Source organism: Protopterus annectens, chromosome 15.part0 (assembly GCF_019279795.1).
Source record: "Protopterus annectens isolate FY-2018-M chromosome 15.part0, PAN1.0, whole genome shotgun sequence".
NCBI classification, from domain to species: Eukaryota; Metazoa; Chordata; order Ceratodontiformes; family Protopteridae; genus Protopterus; species Protopterus annectens.
The window spans coordinates 555841138-555866691 of NC_056749.1; positions in this window are offsets into that span (position 1 = coordinate 555841138).

The following is a 25554-nucleotide window of genomic DNA, read 5'->3' on the forward strand; positions in this document are numbered from 1 at the left end:
AGAAAAAAGGACAATCAAGTCTCTCTAGCATATACAAGGTTTATTTTTTTTCTTATTGGTACACAAGAATACATAGCAATGAAAAAAAGCAGTTTGTTTATTGATGCAGCTTGAACTGCAGTCTGGCAGCGCAGAAGCAGCAATTTCACAGGAGAGAACACAAAGCAGGTATGCAAGACTCAACATTACTGAGGTAAGGGATATATTAGCATTGGGGCACACAGGTGAAGATCTCCCTGATGAGTGTCCACTTATCCTTGAAGTTCTCAGATCACTCATTGTCACCAAAAATTATGTACTAAAGGTACTTTCAAAGTCTAAAAATACTTCTTCCATGTTACCTGACAATATAGCTGGCTATTTAATAAACAGTACTAAGCAAGCTCTGATGGAGCTACTTAAACAATTTAACCTGAGTTTTGCCATTAGCTTCATCCCTGAGATTTCATACACAGCAGCCATGATGCAACTGATCCCAGAAATTACAGATCCATCAGCCTGATGATAATTATATATAAATCCATGGACCCATATTATAACTGACCTGATTAACTCCATTAAAAATCTCATCAGGCTAGACTAACAGCATGTTGGCTTTATGAAGGGTAGATCCTATCCACTAAATCTGATTAACATCTTTGAAAGAATAAAACAAGCAGTAGATGACAGCCATGATGTATACATGATATACATTGAACTACACAAGGCCTTTGACACCATACTTCATGCTAACATAACTAGCAAGCTTGTTGAATTGTAAATAGATTCCTATGTGATAAAATGGATAGCAAATTGACTAACGAACAAAACCCATATGGTGCTGGTAGCAGGTATCTCATCAGAGAGCAAGAAGGGTAACCAGGGGTATCTCACAAGGCTCATGCTGGGACCTCTTTTGTTTTCCCTATACTTTCCTAACCTCCAGAATATAAACCAAGACCTCTGGCTAACCAAGTTTGCAGATGACTGTAAACTGGAATCATTGCCAAATCACCCTTCAACACCCAAGGTCTGCAACAAGAACTTACACTTATAATACTTGATATGCTTACAGAAGGCTTGAATTAAATCTTAAACAAGTATAATATTGTCACCTTTGGCACACTATCACTCTGCCCCAGTGTACAGCACAGGCCATACCCCATGCCAGAATAAGAATGTCAGTTATCTTGGTACTGGGGATGATAATTTCCTCTCCTTTGAGCATCATGCAACAACAGTAGGTAGAAAGTTATTCTACTGATTGCCAAGGGGATATTTTCTATATCCATAGAGGTCACTGACCCATTATATTCAGCATTGATTAGGCCAATTATTTAATACATTTCTGCCTTTGTGATGGCTCTCACTAGAAATGTGTACCCGCTAAAAGGATGTCTGTTGTTCCTAACTAGAAAGTTACTGGTTTAAAGCCCTAAGCTATTGAGAAAGACTGGAAGCACCGTCTCTTTATTCAGTATCTTACAGACTCCTGAGGGGAGATGTATGCCTTGCCTTTTGAGCCATTAGGAACCCAGTGGTGCTGGATCTTTTGTCTCCACAAATTCAATAGTACCACAAATACCAGAACAAGGACTCAAAATCTTAACCACCAAATACATAAAAGAAGGTGGAGAGAGAACTTCATTACACAGTGCCTTCACACTTCTGGAATAGGCTTCCACTGCATATTAAGCAGTGTGATACATTATCTCCTTTCACATGGAAAATGACTGATTGGATTGGTATTCACAAATTCTCCCCTTGCTTGACGGGCCTGTTCCTCTTTGAGAGAAGAATTTCTGCCAGAGAGTGGGTACAGGAAAGTCATAAATGGACTTATGACTCAGTAGGTTCCTAAGTTCATAGTAGGTTATTAGGCTAATGACCTTAGAGCCCTACAAGTCTAGTCATATTTATCCCCAGTTGTCCCAGTTGTCTGTGGTTAGGCAAGTGAAGTTAGCAGAGGTAAGGGTGTATGGTTGTTATGAACAACTTCATCTGTCCAGGAGGGACATAGACACCACCACAGGAGTGAATCTGCAGTCACTCATCCATTGGTCTGAGTCAGGAAGGACCTCTTTTTTACACAAATTAGAAGCTTGTTCCAGATAAGTGGCAGTCTCTGGGAGATACATCTTTCTCTCCAGCATGACCTGTTTATGATAGAGGCTAGGTTAATACCTCTGGAATGAGTGACCCTCATGTCATTTGTTTTACAAATGAGAAGCATCTCCATCAGGGCCGGGTCAGTGACTGCCCTGTAAACCAAGCACAGTTCATCCTTTAGCAACCTGAGGGAGACAGAATACAATGACTGGGCTTTAAGTTTTTCCATGTAAGAGTTGTTTTGTATAACCAGTAATTTCTTGGTGAGAAAACTCTGTGGTCTTTCCAATTGTTGCAAGTGTTTGGTGAGGTACATACAAACGTGAGCATTGTATTCAATTATTGGTCTGAGGATGGCCAAGTATAATGGAATTATACAATCCTTAGATCTAAGTGCAATGCTTTACTTATAAGATGTGCCACATAGAAGGATGTCCTTACTATTGTGGATATGTGGTAGTCAAAGTTCAGGTTGGTATCAACCTGAGTACCCGGATCATGTACCACTGGGTCTACACTTAGGGGGTATGCTGTCTATAATGTAATTAGCAGAAGTGTCAGCTTTCTCAAAGGGAACAATACTGCATTTTCTTTGAATTTAGCTTTAATCTGTGGATTTGGTGCTAATCATTTGTCTGCATTAACCCTATCTGCAGTATATAAACTCCATTGGAGGACTCAGTGATTGCTCCCGATTTGCAATCATCAGCAAACTTGGTTAGCCACAGGCCATCCACATTTGTCAGGACTTCTGAGAAATAAATTCTGAACAGTAAGGGGCCCAGTACAGAAACCTGTGGTATGCCACTGGTAACTGGTCTTTTTCTAGAGGTAAAGTCACCCACTTTAACAGTATGTGTCCTGTTGGTGAGCCAGTTGGCTACCCAACTGGTAATGTAGGGGTAAATTCCCAATTCAGAGTGTTTCTAATATCTGATTGGGGGATTGTGTCCAATGCCTGGGTTAGGTCAAGATAGTTGGTATGCACTGTCCTTCCCTTGTGCAGGTCCTTAGTGACTTTCTCAAAGAAGTCAACCATGTTTAACAGGCATGATCTACCTATAGCAAATCCAAAGTGAGTTGGGTTCAGAGTTTGCAAATTACTTATGTCCTTGTTAATAAGGTCTATAATGATTCTTTCCATGGCCTTGAAGATGAGGCTAACCAAGCATATGGGCCTATAATTCCCAGGGTTTTCTGAAGGTCCCGCTTTGTGCAGAGGGATTACTGTTGCTGTTCTCCCTTCCACCAGAACATAGTTTGCAGGCTGTGGTTAAACAGGGATCCAAGTGGGTCTACTAGGTCAACTTTTAAGTTGTTTAAAAGGCAATCTGGGATGTTGTCTGGCCCATTGATGCCATGTTTTTGGTCCTGGAAAGCGCCAAGGTAACCTGCTATCTTGAGATAATAGGCTGAGGAATGGTGGCAGGGTATACTTTGGAGAATGACTGGAGGGGATGGGGGTGAAGTTTGCTCCAAATCTGTCAGCTAGCAGGTTGGCTATTACCTCTTGGTGAGTATGAGTGGTGCCATCCACAACCAGTTCAGCGCATTACTGGGTATTCCCTTTTAGATTTTGTATGTAGTTAAAGAATGCCTTGTGATTATCTTTAGCTCGGGAGGCTATTTTTGCTTGGTAATTAGTTTTGGAGGACTTGACAAGATCTCTAATGTGTTTGTTTAAGCTAGAGAGGGAGTTCTTCCTCTGCTGTTAGACTCCCCTCTTGTTCTTGGACATTAGTTTCATTCTCTTGTTTTATAGCCTGTTTATTCTAGGGGTCTGCCAGGATGGCTTGATTTTTTTTAGCAAGACCTGGTTTTAATCTGGTCATGTACAACCAATTCTGTTCAACTGCTTAAATGGTTATATTATTGGTGTACACCTCTGCACAGGAATCCATGTTATCTGTGTTTGAGGGGGGTTTGAAACTTCTTATACCATCACTCAGTAGGAGGTTATTTGTCTTTAAAAAATTCTTAAGCATTTTTAGGCCTGATGGTCTGATCTTACGAGGGAAGACATCACATGGTTGGGGGTGGGTGCAGTGCTTTCCCATGATAGTGAGTACTGTGTCCAGGACATTTGAGCCTGTTGTGAGTGTACTGACTAGCTGTTCCAGAGCATTTGCATTGACAAAATCCAAGAACCTGGGAGCCAGCATGTTTTTGGTCATGTATGTTTCCCAGTTGATGGTAGGATAATTAAAATCACCCATGAAAAATGTGTTGGGCTTCATGACAAGTGACTCCTGTAAGTTCAGGTATGCAGTATGCCTTTTCCTGTTTCATGGTGGAGGACCTATAGGTAGCTGTGATGTGGTAGGGGCTTTGCCTATAGTTAATGGGACATGGAGTAGCTCAAGAGAGTCATACTGTTTCACCAGTCTTGAGGTGTACTTATCCTTAATGAAGATGGATACACCTCCTCCTCCTACATTTATTCTTTCATGCTCAGTTTGTGGTGTGAATATATGGAAGGCATTGTAGTCCTGTATGGCCGGTGTGCTTCTCACATGTTTGATCCATGTTTCGGTGACTGCACAAATGTCAGCATCCTGCAAAGTGAGGTTGCTTCCACGGTGTGTAGTTTCTTGTTTAGACTCCTTGAATTAAGCACCAGTACCTTGAGTTTATCTAGAGAGCATTTTGTTATGTTGGAAGGGTGGTTATTTTGACACTGCCTAAAAAAAGCACAAAGGGGTGGCTATTGCCTTTGCCAATTTCCAAAAGCCTAGAGCATACAGGTGCAGAACATCCCTGGCAAAGCAGCATAGCCTGTCAACCATGTCTTCTCAGGCTGTCAGATATTGGATCCCCTTGGACTAACACCAGCAGCTAAGCCAGTTGTTAAAATCTATAATTTTTAGCTTGTATTGTGACATTATCCTTGGAGAAGGCAGAATATTGCATAAGGTTAGGCTTAGACATGTCTGTGACACACAATCTGAGAGCTCAGTCATGTCTCTCTCCATATAGTTCAGTGAGGTAGGTCATTCACACCCACATGGACTATGATGGAGTCATACCAGTACTTCTGGTTGAGTGACTTGAGTGCTTGAGTGACTTGATGGATACTGGCACCTGACAGGTAGCTAACAGTAACCCACTCCTTATCCAGCCTAGAGAGGGGAGCATCCATGTGTCTCACAATGGAGTCACCTATGACAAATACATTAAGTTTTGTGGTGTAATGCCTTGTGACCTTATTTGTTGAGACACTGCTGTGTGTGTATTATTATGTGGTGTGGTTGTTTTTTGCATTATGTGTGTAAGTGGTTTCCATTTAGGAGTTCTCTAAGCTTTTGGTAAGTTACTATTGAGTACCTCCGCATATGTGGGTTTATTTATCGTGTTCTTATTAAGTGTGGGAGGTGTGTATGTGTTGACAACCTGTTTGGCATTCGATTTTTCCTAATGTGAGAGTCTTGCCTCCAATTTCATAGTATAACTACATCTCTCACATAAAGTATTTGTGGTTGTCAGTATACATGAGACAATTGCTACATTGCCTCAGGATGCCCATGTCTATCAGGCTGCCCATCCATAATAGCAGGTTCTTACTGTATGCTTTATTAGGGAAGGGAATGAGTTAATTTAAGAGGACTGTGCTTGTAGTGCCCAGACTACAACAGAGACATACACTTTGTGTTAGCTAAGGTTGATCAATAAGGCAATGCTGCTCAGTGCGCAACTGAGTTGCTCCTAGAACAGCAGAGAAGCTTGGAAGGGTTTCACTGACAGCTGTTTGGGGGCGATCTGTGCTTCTAGGCTTTTGCACCTATACAGGGTACTGCTAACCACTGCTAAGCAAAGAGCAGCACTGAACAAACATGAGACTTAAATACAAGCAAAGAGAAACAAGTTTTAAGCTAACTACCAATTCAGAAAGCACACAAAAAGCCTTTCATATCACCAGCAACCCTCAACTCAGACAGGTTAGATCAGCACACTTCTGCCACAGGGGTGCAGGAAAAACACTTTCTTAATGTAGAATAGCTGGTTTGGAGCCCAAGTGTAACAAGACCACACAAACTACCTACAGCAACCCTTCAAATAATAGCTACAATGTAATACAGTGCAAAGCATCAGCAGACAGTACAGTTCTTTTCCAAACTGCTAAATTACTGTCACACTATGTAAGAGAAGTGCAAAAAAAAATACTACGGGCCCTTTTGGGTGTTTCCCACTTAGCTAGACCAGGTAAACACATACTGCCTCTAGATGAATAATCCCGGTCCTCCTAATGTAAAACACAGTAAAGGAGTGTCCAGAGTGAAATGCTACCACAAACAAAACTTAAAGATATGGATGCAGCAATGTACTTTAAACAGCTTTGAAAGTGTGATTATTCAATAAAAGTACTTTGCTCTGTATAAATGAGCCAAGAGCCACTCAAATGTACAGAATTTATAAAGGCACTAAAAACAAGGTAAGCTGAATAATAATAAGCACTCTAGCCAATAAGACTACATACAGAAATCTGGCATTTTCCCCAACCTAAACAGACCAGGCTACCTTCCAGTGGACTAAATGGAAAATTCACTGACCTCTTGATGTAAAAAAAGTGCTTTCTTATGTGTAAAAATACACTACTTTATCCAACAGTTAGCTAGATAATGAATTCAGTAGGTTTGTATTTTCTGTTATTCCTATAGTTTCTAATAGTGAGTGAAGTTATCAGTAGTGGTCATTATTGTTCACATCTACAACATATACCTGTAGCTGTATCTTATGGCAACCATCCACCTGTTACTAGGAATCCTTCAGGGAATGACACACCAATGAAACGGTGCAGCTACTTCATCTCCCTCCAATCTACTCTAATCTGTGTTACGCCACCTTGGTAACCTCTGTGACTGTTCTTGAAGTCAATTTTTCAAGACTCTGAGAAGCTTTGAAAGCCTTGAAATGTGCAAAAAAGCTTCACTAATCTTGACATCTTCCAGGTATTCCAAACAGTGTTTTTCATCAAAAAGAGAAGATGAAAAGCTATTATTTCAGTTTCCTTTCTCATATCATTTGCTCTTCACGTCACCTATAATTTAATACATTTTCTGGACTTTTATGATTTTTTTTATCTTAACCTAAAAGTTACTTGTTTGTAATTTCTGCCTGGTCTGGTGAATTAGTCTTGCAGCTTTATTCACAATAATGGCGAATAGTGATGCACTTACAGGATCTGTAAACACACACACACACACACACACACACACACACACACACACTCATTGTAACGTCTGTCTGGTCTACTGCCATAGGCTTGCAGTCCTATTCATATTAGTGGAAATATTGTGATTTTGCTGTAGGATCTGTGCCCACACACTGGTTTATATTCCATTTCTATTTCAAAATATTAAATATTCTGTTTACTATTCCCCAATTTGAGTCTTGCCTACTGAACCTTCTATTTGTTACAGTTGATTCTATTCTTTTCCATTTCTTAATTGTTGATTTGTTACAGCCCCCTCTCCAACCCTTACTATTACACTGCATACTGTTTTTCCTGCTGTTCCATCCTGTTGGTTACAGCAACTACAGCTTTCCCCCATCCACACTTTTAAGAGTAAAAACTCCTGACATTCTAGCCTACCTGGGACCTTAGAGCAGAATCATAGAGTCCTATTAGTAAGAGAACTGAGATATCATACAGGTTCTGAGTTACAGAACTCCATTGACTGGATTTACGGGCTGTTTTGGATTGGATTCCCATCTACCTCAACTCCTATAATCTGCACTGAGCACATAAATACTTTAACTATTAGAAATGAGCTTTGCAGATCTTGGCATCCCCCAGGCATTCTATACAGCATGTTTCATCAGAAAGTAAAGCTAAAGGGGGTGGAGTCTAAATGGCCAACTGTTAGCTGAATTATTTTGAGCAACTTAAACTACAACAAATTACAGGAAATCAAATTATCTAATTTCTTTGGAAACAAGACAAAACTGTTACTAAACTACTAATCCAGAGATATACCAACTTTGAGGATTTTACCTAAAAATTTTCCTGTCAAAATATTTTGCAGAAAAAAACATCATTGGGGAAATGAGTAACATAAAGAACTATGAATCTCTACTGAAGAAGGATATACAAGAGATGTCTTCCACTCTTCAGGATCTCTCATTAAAGATGGACAAATTTACAGATAAACTTGAAAGTCTTAAAGAAAACTTTCAATATCAAACTGACATCTTAAAAGAGATTCTTCAGCAACAACAATCCAAATTAATAGACATTGAAACATCACTTACTGATATTGATGGAAGGCTCAAGGAAGAAGAGAATCAGGTTGAATTTCTCACCCAACAAAATAATTTGTTAACCAACAAGCTCGATGACCTAGAAAACAGAGAAAGTAGAAATAATATAAGGATTTTTGGTCTTCATGAAAAGATTAAGGGTGAGAACATAATTTTATTCTTAAACACTTGGCTTCCAGAATTACTTGATTTAAAGGAAGGCTTATCTAATGGTATTGAGAGAGCCCATAGAGCATTAGGAAACCTTTGCCATCATCAACTTCTGCTTTTCCTAGGTCCATAATTGTCAAATGTCTTTCATACCTGGACAAAGATCATATTCTCAAGTCAGCTTGGTGGAATGTCCACTAATTTATAAGCATCACCAGATACGATTTGACAATGACTATTTATCAAGAATCTTAGAGCAAAGGAAAAAAGCCTGGCCATTAGTAAGATTTTTAAAACAAAATAAAATCAAAACCCATCTCGTATATCCAGCAAAAATCAGATTTTTTTTCTCAAATGACTTAAAAACTTTCAACACTATAGAAAAAAACATCTCCTTCATCAAAAACAACAATATAATCCCCATTCATGAAGATATAGACTGGTCAAGTTTTTCCACATTAAAAAGATCTCCTGAGAAAAACAACTGGTCGGAAGTTGGGAAAAAGAAACAGAAAGCTGAGCTTAAAAGCTACACTACATCCAAATCTCTCAAAGTATCTACTAAATCTTGAGTTTTAATCTTCTGAGCAAAGAGTAAAAATGTATGTATTCTTATATGTCTTTTTCACCTTTTAATATATAACGTCTTTATTCACAGCCTGCTTTATACATAAAGTATTTCATAATTTCTGGGTATTTGAATCTCTAAGCATACATAGTTGGAGGGATATGTCTGCTATGGTTGAGCTTTGACTCCTATTCAGATGTTTATTCACTACACTAATTATTAGCCTTTTAAGCTAATAACATTAACCTAGCACTATTATAATGATGTGTCCCTTTATTTACATGACAAGATAAGTCTGGGATTTTTTAAGTTTCATGTTAATCATTGATATGGGACACAGAACTTACAGAGATATAATGCCTTCATTTTTTATTGTAATGGTTTACATGTTTAATTCATCCTCACACTCTTTTTTCACAGCTCGAGCGCATGTATGGACTCAGGCTTTTTTCATGTTCCTTTTAACAAACAATAATCCTTCTATGTGCTTACAAAACACATTCTGTTACTCTCTAGTCATACAAAGCAAAGCTAATTACAGTCTTATTTAATTTCTCACAGATGTGTATCCTTTATTGTTCACTTTACCCTATTTACTGAATTGTTTTTTGTGGTCTGCTTATATTCATAGTATACGTATTAGAAATAACTTAACTTCAACATTAAAGATAAAAATAAGGGTTGATTTAGTCACCTTTTACAGTATTTCTTTCTAAACTAAGAAAAATCATGAAACAATAGCAGTCAGTCTATAGCTACGTAGCTACGCACATACGCGTACTGTTTTGGAGCTCTTCTTAAAGGGGAAATACAATTTAAACTTAGATACACTGGCTAATTTTATTATTAACATATGAATATCTTGGATTGTCCAACTTTAAGTTCATGTTTTGATTAGTCAAAAGACAAATTACATATAATTTAGTCTGCATACATGTACACTCTTCTAGTCTTAGCACATTTACTGGCAGCACAACTAATATATATTTATTTAAATGTGGTAGCAGTTATCAAGCTTCTAACATATTTTGAATGCTACTGGCGGTATTGACTCATGCAAGCTGCTTGCATCATTTCCCCCAGCTTTTTTCAAGTAAAAATCCTGCCGATAATTAAGTAGAGTGCACTAAAATACTGTCTTTGCATGAGGATTAAAGTATTATGACAGAAGCATAGATGTACATAGGGTCACATCTGTTCTGACATTTTTATTCACAGTGTTAAGCGCAGTATTTCCCACTCAGTTATTTCACTTCAGGAAATGCATATTCCATTACAAACATTCCTCCTTTAACATTCTTATGGTTTTCTGTTCAAGCTAAATAAATACATGTTCCAGACAACCCATCCTTATAACTAAATAATCCTTGCTGTCAGGTACCAGGCAGTTTAATACCTTGAAAACAGAACTCTCCCCATCCTCAATATATATACTAAGTAAGAAACGGACAAAAGTTATACTACAGGCCTTACACACTTTCAGCAACTAATTCACCATGCAGAACCAATATCTCCAGACCCACAATGAGTGGTTTCATCATGTCAGTGCTCACATGAATTTTAGCATGCCCCATGATGGCTGCGCACATAGAAGGCTAAGACTGTACCAGCAAGGTATTTTACCAGAAAATACAACAGTGTAGATAACCTGTCTCATAAAAGTTTCAGTCCATGAAGATACAGACAAAAATAGTCACCGTGAATGTAAACACTGCTTTTAGCAATATACACCTATTGCTAATTTAATAAGGTTCGAAAAGAACCAAAAAGAAAACACAACTTACTAGCATTATATCGGGAAGAGAGTCAATAAATCCCTGTATGTAAATAACTAAGAACACGTACTATAGTTCCCCTCACAATTCCATAAGCAGAATTTACACAAATTATGGTTCACTGTATAACCAACAGATGTATTATATACAGTAGTAAGTGCCACTTACCAAGTGTCAGGCCTCTTGTCAAATCTGAAACAATTCAGGGAATGATTAATGTGCTACTTACATAGGTAGATCAAAGGATTGACTTAATGCAGTTAGGAAGCCAAAAGGCCACAGGTTATTTTCTAAACAGAACTCTACAGTGCCATATTTGTGATTTTAGCCAAAGTCATGTGTGGTGTGTGCTGCCATCACTGCATCCCCTCCATTGGTTTCCTTTTTCCTTCAGGTCTGATGTTACACTTCTAATGTCATATCTCTTATTTTTAATAAATTAAATGTTTGCATTACTAAATAACTTTTTGTGTTGGTTGGTGCTGCCGGGATGCAGCAGCATGGGGTGGTGGGGGTTTAGCGGCAGTCTACCCAATTTTTAAAAAAATATATACTTATTTTTGCTAGCCAAAAGTCCTTTCTCATTTGGACTGTCTATGATCTTTTTTGATTGTCTAGAATGATTTGTGCTGTTTCTACTTATTTAATTTTGGATTTTACTGTTTCGTTCATGGCCTTCTCACAGACATATAGTTCAATTTGAAATTCAGTTGTTGAAATGAAGCAAATCTTTAACCTTGTTACTGGTCAAACACTACCTATACTATTTGTCCTCCTTCATTTGTAGTTACGAAGTGGTAAATTTAGCTTTGTAAGTAATTTTTTGTTCCATTCCCTATATGTAATACATAAATGTTTCTGAATATAAATTAACACATAGTCTGTTCAGTGTGCAATCACGAGATAAAGGGAAGGGGGAAAAAACATCTTAAGGTCTGAGTATATATATGGAAACGAACAAGTTGTGTGGAATCTAGGACCAGTTTTAAATATATTTCAGAGCTCTATGTTTTGGTTGTTTGTCATTTATACTTAAATAACTTCATACAAATAACATGAGAAGGCATTCTTACTTAACATAACACTCTATCAAGGTTAGTAAAGTTTAATTATTCATCTTTAGAAAATTGTTTGTAGATGTCTATTGATTATATAGAAGAAATCATTTAACTTTCAGGAAACTTTTATAATTATTTTGTGCTAGAAGTCATTTGTGAAAGCTTAACAACAAATCTAAGTTACAATTCTTAATTGGCAGTTTTTTTTTTGTTTATATTGCAGTCAGCCTGGTTAACTAAATCCTGTTGTTGATTATTGTCATATGATTTTCAAAAAGTATAACTTCAATATCTGTACTTTTCCAGAAACTACTTAGGCATAGATCTATTATGGTCTATCAGACTTGTTAACTCATAAATTGTAAGCACTGTCAGAAGGATGCAAGAAAGTTTTATTTATCTTGACTCAGACTATACTAGTTTATTTTTGATAGCTACATTACTGGTTAAAAGATCTTATTTATTGTTGAAAAAAATCCTTGTCTTTGGCATTTGTATCCAAACATATAAGTTGTTCCACATTTATTAGGAACAAATCCACTAGCCTCAGGCAATAATCTTTTCAGAATCAATGCCTTGTTGCTATAATGCTCATATGTAGATGGTGATTTTTGCTGGTATTAAATCCTAAAAATATTCTGGGGCACATTTAATTTCTTGGCTTTTGAGGTCAATTTCAATGGGCATTGAAATGTTATAGTACTTTAGTTTTATTGTCATTTCATAAGTGGTAACTAAATGGAGACTTTGTGAAAAGATATTTATCAGAATATTTCATGTAGGTCCTGATACTCTGCTTTCTAAGTAATTGTGTAAATATGTTGGGTGTTAAGAAATTAAGCAGATATTAGTTTTCCTAGTTCGAACAAAAAGTCTAATAGAGCTCATATTTTCTTTAACATATAATGGTCTAATTAATGTTTTTTGAACTATTGTTATGCATATTCTAAAAATATACTAAAAACAAATTAAATGTATTATTATTACATTAGCTCTCTACTTAGCTGAACAGTATAATATCTTGTCCTATATCATAGAGAAGTTCATCATATTATTTTATTAGTTGTCAAACAAAGAATACGTAACTGAATAGTATAGGTTGTTTAAATTTTCTATATGTTTATGATTCATACATGTTTTTTCACTAGACTGCGGTGGTGGTGCTGCTGTAGCGTTGTCGCCTCACAGTAAGACGTTGTCCTGTTAGATTCTCAGCTAGAGCGTCTTCTGTGTGGAGACATGCGTGAATGGGCATACCTTCGTTGAAGGTTGTGCGTGAGAGCTGGCAACTCGGCATGTAAAAATCTACTGCCAATCATTAGCAGACCGGAGTTCCACTGTGGCGACCCCTAACCGGGAAAAGCCGAAAGACACAACATCTAATAATATTATACAGTATTCAGTCTTGGTTAATATCACAATTAAATCTCAGTCAAATGTAACATACTAAATGGAATTAACATTACTATCTCTAAATCTTAATGGATTAAATAATCCAAGGAAAAGAGTCAGTCTTTTAAAATACTTAAAAATCAACAAGATACTAGTAATATTTTTACAAGAATCCCATTTTAAGGCTAATGATAAATTTATGTGGAATCCCAAGAATTATACAATACTATTTCACTCATCTTATAACAAAAAAAAAAAAAAAAAAACAAGAGGAACCATTATATTATGGAAAAAAGTATCATTATGCCTCAAATTGTTTTTAAATATGAAGATAAGGAAGGACTACTAACAATAGTAATAATAAAATATAATAATATAATTTGTAGTCTAGCTAATATTTACTGGTTTTCAGGTGTAGGAATGACAACAGTGAGGAAACATTTAAATCTAATTAATACAGTTCAAAAAGGGGTCCTAATTCTGGGTGGAGATTTTAATTGAATTTTAGATAATTCTGAGACCACAAATAATAGACCTATTCATCTATCTCCACTGGGGAATGCTCTTAAAACTGGACGAATGGCTTAAATTTGATTGGCATCTTTGTGTATAAAGAAAGCACCTCCTTATATTCATATAGAGATTATAGATTCAGTACGCAAATTAGAATTGATAAATGTTACACATCCCAAGATCTAAACATGAAAGTAATTAATTTTACAATTTTACCATGTTCTTTGTCGAATCACAATTCTCTTATTCTTAAAATGGAATCTGACTTTAAAAAATTAAACCAGTAACTAGAATTCCAGCCTATATTATTAATGCAAAGCAATTCAAACCATGGCTATATTCAGAAATTAATTATTTTTTAAGAAACTAACAATTCAGAAGATACAAATACAGTAATTTTATGGGACACGGTAAAGGCTTTTTTATATGGCAAAACTCTTTCATGGTATAAAAACAAAACCAAAGAATGGGAATCAGAACTACAGAATATACAACAACAATTAATTGATTTAAACCTAGAAGATTCCATAGATGCTTCCACAAAGAAAAAAAGGAATAGATCAGCTAAATAAAAAATATTATGAAATATTAACACATAAGACAAATTTAGCTTTAGAAAAACTGAAAATTAACTGATATTTGATGTCTCCTAAACATTTACATAATTTATCAATGAGAATAAAAAAATCCACTGAAAATAGTATCACAAAAATTATACATGAGCGTAAAGGTAATAGAGTAGTTTCAGATATTAGTGATATTCATGATGCTTTTAAACATCATTATTCTGATCTTCAAACCAATATTCCTCTTAACTCAACTTATTTAGATATAGATATAAACTTATCTAATATAATTCAATTACCAGATAAAATAAAACTAGACTTACAGCACAAAATTTCACTAAAAGAGATAGCTGATAAAATTAAGCAAAGCAAAAATAATAAAGCTCCTGGAATAGATGGCATCATAAATGAAATATATAAATTACCAACTCCTGCCTTAACTTTATTTCACAGTGCTCTAAATGTAATTCACGCTCAACATTTAGTTCCTCCCTCCTGGAGATATTCTCTAATTACCCCCATTCTAAAAGAAAATAAAAATTCAACTTTGTGCAGCTCATATAGACCTATTTCACTTATTAACAACGATTATAAAATCTTTACAGCCATTTTAGTAAATGGGATCAAGAAATCCTTAATAAGCATTATACATGAAGATCAAACAGGCTTAATTTACAACAGACAAACACATAACATTCAAAGGATTCTCATTCTTATAGATGTTATTAATAGAGATAATCAAGAGGCTATTTTAATTGCTCTTGATATCGAATAAGCTTTTGACACTCTACAGTGGAAGTTTCTTTTTAGATCACTAGAAATTTTTGAGTTTCCTTCCCAATTTATACCTCTGATAAAAAGCCCATATAGTAACAACCTTGCTTATGTAAAACTTGGCCCATTTACTTCAGAAGCCATAAAAATTACCAAAGGAACTAAACAGGGCTGCCCTTTAGCTCCTATTCTATTTGCCTTAGCCATTGAAATATTTGCAGTCACTATTCGTCAATCACCAAAAATAACTGGTATTAAAATTCATGGAAAATTCATCTCTAAAATCATGCTTTTTGCAGATGATATACTTCTAACTTTGGGAGTTTCAGAAGAATCTCTCAAAGAATTAGATTTTCTAACTGCTAAATTTTATCTTAATTCAGATTTAAGAATAAGTAACAAAAAATCCAGATATATGATATTAAATAGAAAACATAACACACATTTTAACTCAAATCACATAATTGGCACATTAGTATCATCCATAAATTACTCGGGAATAACCATATTTGATAATATAAATACAACTGTAACCACAAATTATTCAAACACTTTATCTACTATAAAATCACTAATAGAAAAACATGGAACAAATTGTTTTGTAATTTTGAAGACAGACTACAATTAATAAAGATGACCTTACTCTTAAAAATAAATTATATTGTCCAAGCCATTCCTATATCCCCAAATAAAATGATATTAAATGACTAACAAAATCTTACTAAATTTCTTATGGTTTCCAAAAACAAAATTAGAATTGCACTTTACCATCACATGAGACCATGGAAACTGGGGGAATAAACTTTCTAGATCTTGATTCCTATATTAAAGCTTTTATTCTCAAATTAGCCATTAATTGGCTGCATCCTAACTTTTCATCTGCATGGAAATCCCTTCATACAATAATTTTCTTAAATGAAAACAAATTAGCTGGTAATTTCTTAATAAGTAACCAAAATACCAATCGATGGTATGTACTTGGCATTAATTTATAATATAATATTGGGATATAATAGGGATGGGAGGGTAGCCTAATGTTTAAGGTGTTTGCCTTACAAACACAAGGTGCAGGGTTTGAGTCTCACAAGGGATAATTGGCTAAGCTTAAAATGGCTCGCAAGGGCAGTTAGCTTAGTACTAATCTATGAATCTATGAATCTATGCAAAACCTACCAAAGTAAACATAATAAATAATATTTATAGTAATATCAGAACATTTATAAACTCAAACTTAGATGTAAAACTCTGGTGGGATCTATTAATTCCCTTTAGCATTACTAAAAATTATACCAACAGAATTCACAAAAATGTCTTCAAAGACTGGGATTCAAAACAATTCATTTGTTGGCAACATTGCATAAAAGACAACAGTATTACAGACTCGTGAAATAAAAATATTTATAATATCTTAGACTCTGGATTATCTTAAATAGTATTCTTTCTCATGCTCAAGACCTTTGTAGAATAATAACAACTCTTCATTTAAAACTAAACCTAAGATGATTTTTCATATTCAAAATCTGATATACAACAATCTGAATTGGGCTAACAATCTCAAATCTTTACAAAATCCTAATAAACTATAAAACTATACCCAAACAAAAAATTTGGAAATTTATTGATAAAGGCCAAATTTTAAATTTATCTCCAGAAGTCAAATCTAACCTACTATAATCTGTGAAATTAACTTCCAATCTACAAATGAAGAAAATATTTACGTGGAAATTCTTACACAGAGCTTTTTATACTCCCAACAAAGTTGCTAAAACACAATCATCTGCTACTGTTGTTTGTTGGAGATGTTCTATGGAATGTCCAGCTGATTGGGAACACATCATCTACGGCTGTAATAAAATTAATAAGTATTGGGTTGATACTGGTAAATTTTGTCAAGCTTTATTCCCAGATACATTTATTTTATCCAGACCCCTAATTCTATTGAATGTAAATGTCATGAATACTATGACTAGAAACAATTTTTATCTCTTGAATATTTTAGCAGTGGCAAGGAAATGTTTAACTAGAAAATGGAAATCATCTGCATCACCCACCTTTGAATAGTTTATTATTATTATTGGAAGAATCTGCTCTCACAGAAATAAAAGTCAAGGAAACAAGAATTTACCCCAGAAAATGGACTGATAATCCTTGGATCAAAGTTACTGGTTTAATAGAAACTCTCAAAGCAATTCATTCTTTATAATTTTGACTGAATGTTATTTAAACATTCACAATTTGTACTGGTAAATGAATAGCTCTATTATTTCTTTTTTGTAAACATTTCTCATATTAGGCCAAATGTAAATATTGTATATAGTTATCTATTTAAAACTTACACTAGAATGTTTGTAATATTTTCATGTGTTTAAATTTAATAAAAATATTTGGAAAAAAAAAAGAAAGGGAAGCTAAAAAGCTGTGTTGAACAGCCCACAGTGCACTGTCACTGTTAGAATTGCTCTACAGTGTGTTTTGCTGTGCAACAGTCCTTTTCTAATGGAAGTCTTTCCAAATTCAAACATTAGAAATTTAAGCTTGAGGCTTCAGCAACATGCACTGAGTGCAATGAATCACACCCTAAGCAGAAGTAAAGTCTGCCTAGGATATCTTTATACCCTACCCTAAGAAACTAGTTACTGCCCTTATGGCTCATTGGTAAGTCTATCCAAACTGACCCCTGCATCATAACACCAACACCACTCCAAGCAGTTATAGTTATCACAACCCCCTAAATCATTCTTGGTGAATCCATGGGCCAGCACTTCCCCAAAACTGCGTTGGATAGCCTGACTGAGGTGAATATCCTGAGATAATGAAAGAATTGTCTCATGGTTTTGGAGAATCACCTGTTTCTCAAACAGCTTAGCACAGTGTGTAAAGCCATTGGAGGCAAAATTCTCACACACATATAACTTGGACATCAGAATTATCAGTGGTGCACCCCACACTATACCTCACCATGACCATATACTGCACATAATCCTTCATATGGACAGGTTCTAAAGATAACCATGCCTCGACATCAAAGACCTCCAAAATGCAACACAGGCACAAAGCACCCTCAGCAACACTTTTGGTCTGCTAAGCCTATCGCCTCACAAAGTGCAAGGAGTCCCAAAATCATGGATTCTGAGCCCACAAGGCAGGCATACACCAAACCAAATATTCTAGTTATTGCTCACTCCATTATAAGACATCCAGATGAACCTCTTACCAGGATGAGTCAGGATAGAGTTACATTTAGTTTATATGGTGCCAGGATTCTTCAGACCACACATGCATTCAAATCCTTGACCACCAAGTAACAGTATGACACTGTCATTGTACTAGTAGATTTCAATAACTGCAGATATACTTCTTCTGATTATATAATGAGAAACATAATGGAGCTCTCAGATTGTGTGTCCCAGGCAAATATAAGCCTAGCACTGAGCAGCATTTTACCTTATACAAAAATTATGTCACAACACAGAGCAAAAAGTACTTGACTTCAATAATTTTTGTGGTTATTCAAAAGGGCTCCAGTAATTGTCATTCAGGGAGGATATGAATGACAGACTGCATTGCTTCACCTGAGATGGCCTGTACCAGTCCCTCTAGGTTTTCAAATATTGGCAGACATTATCCACCTCTATAATGCCATTTATATGCAGTACCAACCAATGTAACAAAACAAGCAAATGAAACTATGAAGATGTTACCTATCAGTTCTAGGTGCCTAAACCGGAAACTTATCTCTGTACAAGCTGTCATCACCCTGTAGTACATAGAAGTCTGTGTAGTGAATGAGACATGGTTTAAAATGGGAGAGAAAACTCGATCAATGCAGAGCTTTAATGCTTTCTATACATTTACATTTGCTATTGCGCAAGAAGGCAAAAATGTGGAGGCATCTACATTCATTTAGAAGAGATTCACATCAAGGCTGGAAAAGCAGAGTGACATACTAGAGCTTTTCATGTCCAAATTATCATTAGAATTGTCTCTTACCACATACTGGCTAGCAATAGTGCTTCCATAACAAACAAGAAATGAACATAAATGAAAAACACACAACCCACTCCAGAATAAGAATAAGATTCTTTACCGGTGTCTCCGGTACCTTGGCTTATGCATTCAAGGAATAGTTTTTAAACCATTTAGCCATACCTTTATATTCATTCCAACTATCATCAAGTAGTTAACTGCATCAGTTATTCAATTAAATATACCAATTAGTCATTTCTTCATTCCTTTTAAATAACTACAATTGTTATATACATGTTCATTATTATGTGCAAATCTGTGTGCATGGTTTGGTACAAATGCCTAAACAACCTGTCATTCATTATAGTGAAAAACCATCAAATATATACATAATGCATTGTTATCATTATTTTAATATGCCAAGAGCGTATCAAAAATCTGGACCAAGTGTTACTGCTTTTCGTTGAGAAAAAGGAATCCAACGATGTTTAAATATACATTTTATACATCAAAAATATACAATATGTACAACAAAGTTATAATTATTACTATCTTGTCCATTAGTTAATATCCTGACATTTGAATGTCCCTCAGTTTTTAACTTGAGATGTTTAATTCTAAGTCTAGATTTAACCCCCTAGGACAAAGAGTCTTGAAGTTTATAATACATTTGGTTTCCAATAAAGATAGGTTGTTGGATGATTCTGCACCATGCAGTTGTTTGGGCTTAGCTAACATGCTAAAGTAAAAGGAATTATCAGAACCTTCATGGACATTAATAAAGTGTTCCGCAACAGGACTTTCCATTCTACCTCTTCTTATGTCACCCAAGTGTTCCATAATTCTCTTCTGTACTGCCCTTTTAGTTTGACCAATATAGCATTTAGTCCTATCGCAACCACATCCAATAATGTATATGACTCCCCCTGTAGTGCAATTGTAATAATTTCTAGCCTTGTATATTTTTCCATTAATGTTAAACCCATCTATATTTTTAATTTTCCTACACACTATACATTTGCCACATGGAAAACTTCCCTTTCTAACATGCTCTTTTTCCAGTTTTCCCATTGTTAGCAATTCCTTCAAATTCTTCGACCTACTATATGAAAATGTCACCCTGTGAGGAAAAATATTTCCAAATTTTACGTCAGCCAGGACTATGGGCCAAAATCTGTTAACTAAACCTCTCAGTGTCTCCGAAAATGGAGAATATTTATTGGCAACAAATATCGGTTCTATAACCTCATCATCCATCCTTGCTTTACTTCTGCTGCTATGCCTTGTGCATTCATTTGGCATATGTGAATATGTGAGCCCCAGTCTTTTTCTAAACCTGCTTTCTGTCAACCATAAATCTGCCTCTTTGTATACTCTCTCCAACAATTTGTCCCTGACCTTGTTGAATTCAACCACTAAATTTTCCTTTTCTGAAGTATCATTGGCTATCTGTAAAGTAGTGATGCCAACAAATGGGGGGCTTGCATGCTATCAGCCGTCAAAAAAATCAACTGCCGTACTTTTAACATGGGGTATAAATGCCACTTTGTTTGCTATTTACAAAAAACTCTTGGTCCAAGTACTGCATCTTGTCTCTACTAGTATGATAAGTAAACCCAAGACCAAAGTAATTTCCTTGCAGTTCCCGCATGAAAGTGTCAAATTCCTCCACCTTACTCCTACAAATGAAAATCAAGTCGTCAATATATCTTTTGAATATCAAAACCCTATTTCTATAAAATTCTGTATTATACATGTACTTTCTTTTGAAATAACCCATGATCAGAATTGCATACACAGGGGCATATGATGCCCCCATTGCTGTCCCTTCCCTTTGTAGAAAATACTCTTTTTCAAACACAAAACTACTGTGCATTAGAGAAAATTCTAACAAACGGACAAGGAAAACTGTGCGAGGACTTTTTCCCTAACATGCTTTTCACTGCCTCCAGACCCCATTCATGCTTGATATTCATATACAATGAATTCATGTCTACGTAGGCCCAATAGTAACTATTGGACCATTCCATACCTCCAATTAAATCTGCCAACTCTTTGCCATTTTTAATGTGTGATGTACACCTACTCAAATGTCCTTTTAAATGAAAATCCAAAAATATTCCTATATTTTGTAAAAAAGCTCCTTGTCCCGACACTATAGGCCTGCCTGGTGGGTTGTCAATGCTTTTGTGAATCTTGGGTATTATTTTAAAAATGGCATCCTTGGGATTACATATATGTAATTTTTTAACATCTGCTGTACTCAAAAAAACCATTCTTTCTCCCATCTCTAAAATTTCCAAAAGTGAAGCATTGAAATCAACTACTGGGTTATAAATCAGCTTCTGATATACTGCCTGATCTTCCAAGAAACTTAAAGCCATCCTGTTGTTTTGTATTTTGCTCATCACCACCCAGTTTCCCCCTTTGTCGGCCTGTGTAAAAATGTAACTCTTATTACTAAGCCTCAGATCCTGTAAGGCCCTGCATTGATTTTTAATTAAGTTATAAGTCCTAAACTGCTTTCTGAAGTTTTTATACTCTAACTCAACATGTTTACACAGCACATTCTCAAATATAATGGCACTAGCGGACAATTTGGGTGGCATGAACACGCTTTTGTATGGTAAATATGGCATGGATAATTTACCATAGCCTGTAAAATAATTGTTCCCATTAACTGTAGTAGATTCTCCCCCCTCATCTTTATCACATGACAGTTGTCCTTCATAATGATATACAGACAAATTTAACAAATCACCTATGTCATCTGCAATGTCATCCCCCCATTACACAAGCTATTGTCAGCATCACATACTTCATTGTGTTGTACAAACCCCGTGTTTGTTATAAAAAAAACTCTTAAATGCAACTTACGGCAAAATCTGCTGATTTCCAATATTACTTCTGCAAGGCCAGGGCAAAATGTAGGGATAAATTTGGACCCTTTGTTCAGCACTGTTAATGCGTCCTGACCTACCTGTAAATCAGACAGGTTTACAATTTTTAGACTAGCCACACTACTGTGGTTTACACAATCATTTAAGTCCACATCATAAGTCCCAAGTTCATTGGAAACAAAATGTATGCTTCATTGATCATTGAACATCTTCCTCCTACTTCTGCTATGAACGTAGTGGTTTCCCCCATTCTGGTTACTGCCATCGGTGCTGATGTTACCCTGCCATTTACAACCTCTGCCTCTGCCAATCTCTGGATTCTCCCTCCTCAGCCCTGGAGCCATTGATTCTCTGCTAAGTTCCTCGAATGAAACACTCTTTTTGCAGGTACTGGATGCCTGGTCCCCTGATGACACAGAGGAATCTCAAAAGTCTTGGTATCTGTTACCCATTCTTTGTGCTCTTTGTTGACCTGTCGTCTCCTTCCGTTGCCAAGCAAATATCAAATTGTTGCTGCAATCATTAATGTCCCTTTGTAGCTTGCCCATCTTGCAAAGGGATACCGCTTCTTCCACTTTGTCCACCTTTTCCTTAATATCTTTGGTTTTCACCTCAAGCGCCACATCAGGTACCTTGACTGCAAGATCTGCCTGCATCTGAAGAATCTCTGCCCTCACCTACTCCTGTTGTCTTACATTGCATTTAATCAAAATTGACAACCACGCTTTAGTACAAGCCAGTGAAGCAGCATTCAATTTGCTCAAAAGATCTCCCACATCTTCTGCAAAGTCATAAGCTGGGAGTTTATTGATTCTGAGGCCCCTGGGGGTAATATTCAACGATATATATTTTTCTAAAAGTTTTATGTCATAGAATAAAGTCACCTCTCTAGAAAGCAGTCACTCTAATTTCAAGAAATCCACACCGTTCAAACTCTCTTCACCAGTAAGCCATGGATCCACTTCTGCCATCCTGGTTTCACGCTCTATCCAAATATCTGTACACGAAACATTTAAACCACTGGCTGCCATATTCTGCTCCATCACCAACCAATATCTATAACAAACAAGAAATGAACATAAATGAAAAACACACAATCCATTCCAGAATAAGAATAAGATTCTTTACTGGTGTCTCCGGTACCTTGGCTTAGCAATAGTGCTTCCTCATTAGCCCAGGAAAGTCACAATGCCTATCTACAAGAACTGGAGTAACTTAGTATTAAATCCAATACCATTTTCCTGGGTGATTTAAACTATCCAGCTATAGACTGGGAAACATATACCATCACTAGTTCACAAGTACAGATGAATTTGTTAATACTGTCATTCTGGAACAATCAGTTATACTACCCATTAGGAGGAGCACTATCTTAGACCTTATCCTTAGTAGTCTGGGGGCATCTTGCACCCTCCCTTGCATATTGTTACCAATAGTTAGGTCTCACAATAAAGCTGTCTCTTTTGAAATAATATTAAAACCAGGGACCAGTTTCACTCCTGGTACATTTAGGAATTTCACCAAGAGAAACTACCTTCTCCTAAGTCATACATTGGCAAGGTTCAAGTCACCACCAAACCCAGTTTCCACTACTTTATATCTGGAAACATACCACTAAAATATACCAGCTTGTAAACAGCTGCATAGATGCTGCTGTACCCAGTAAAAACAAGAGCAGGGTGAATACAAAACAATCTCCCTGGTGGGACTTTAACATCAACAAGCTTTACAATAAAAAAAAAAGAATTTTGGTTAAAAGTAAGAACAGTAATTTCCAGAATGAAACAAAGTTTGACATTAAATTGAAAGAACAACTCTGGGGCTTAACTAAATCCATCTAAGCCAAGTATAAGGTGAATACAGCCACCCAAGCAAAGGACAATCACAAAGCCTTTTCTAGATATGTTTATAATCACAGGAGTATAACTTAGTAATGCGAGACGATTGTAAAGGGTGTTACCTGCACAGAATATGAACATATAGTTAAGCTACTGACACCATTAAATTCATGTCAGACTTTACCCCTCCCTAATCTATTTCACAAGAAATATCTGAAACTTACTCACCCTCACCTATCACACAAGACCACGTCCCAGGATCACTATCAAAAGCTAAAAATAGTCAGTAGCTCCTGACAGTATCCCAGGATGCATCTTGAACACGATGAATCATGATTTAGCCACACTCTTAACAACACTGTTCAGCCCCCATACAATTTTGTTTTTACCAAACAAGTGGAGAATAACAGCAGTTATTCCACTGCATACAGGGGGTCCTCCGATGGACCCGGGTAATTACAGACCCATAAGTCTGACCAGCCTCATATGCAAAGCCATGGAAAGACTAAGTAAGCATGGAATTAGTAAGGAAATACAGAATCTGAAAACATTAGAACCATCTCAGTTTGCTTTCCTCAAAGGCAGGTCATGCTTACTCAACCTGCTGGAATTTTTGGATAACAAAGTAGTACATACCACCGTTCTCAACCTGGTCAAAGCCATTGACACAATCCCACCATCAAGCATAGCAAAGAAGCTTAATAAATTAGGAATAAACCCCTACATCTCCCACTTAATTAGGACACAGGTGATCAAAACAGGGGAAGCTACCTCCACAAAATGACCTGTCACCAATGGAGTCCCCCAGTGCTTGGTGCTGGAATCTCTTCTGTTTTGTATATACTTCTCAAAAGTAAAAGTCAGTACAAAGGGTTCTATTAACAAATATTGCCAATGACTAAAACCTTGGAGTAGTTATTAAATGTCCAAAATACTCAGCCATCCTACAAGATGGCTTTCCCCAACTAAATAACTGGTTCCATACTCACAGATTAAAGCTAAATTCCAAAAATGCTTTATTGTTTCCTTTGGGAAATCAACTATCCTGAGGAACTGGTACATTGACAATACATCCCTGTATTTTGGGATTTGGGAACTTGTGTAGACAGTGACCTAACATTTGGCCCACATGTGTCCACTGTGGCAAGGATGTCCTTCTATATTGTGCAGCTGATAAAAAAGGGGATTATTTCTATGTCCAGGGATATTATTGCCCCCTTTACTTGGTCCTCATTAGGCCAGTCATTGAGTATAATGCTCCTTTTGGCATATTTCTGTTCAGGCATGTGCAACAATTGGAAGGCCCACTGAGATATCTTGCAAAAAGAATACAAGGCTTAAATAATATATATCCTACATGCACTGCCTCATAGTCATATGACTGTACTTGGTCTTTTATATACTGCTGAGACATGATCTGTGTCTGACATATAAGGCATCCTCTGAGCCAGTCCTGATGGATTTATTTCACATCACCAAGGCAAATATAGTGTCTTAAATGCTCAATTCAGAGACCTGAACCTCTTCTGCAACATTAACAGAATGGTTTGGAGGGACAAGGAATATCTTGTATAGGATAATACTGCTCTATAACTGACTATCCTTCCCTGTAAAATAAAGCTCATCCTTATCCATTTTCAGGTGCAACTGGGATTAATGTATGGGAATTAGGGAATTTATCCCAGGACACCTCCCTATGTTACTAATG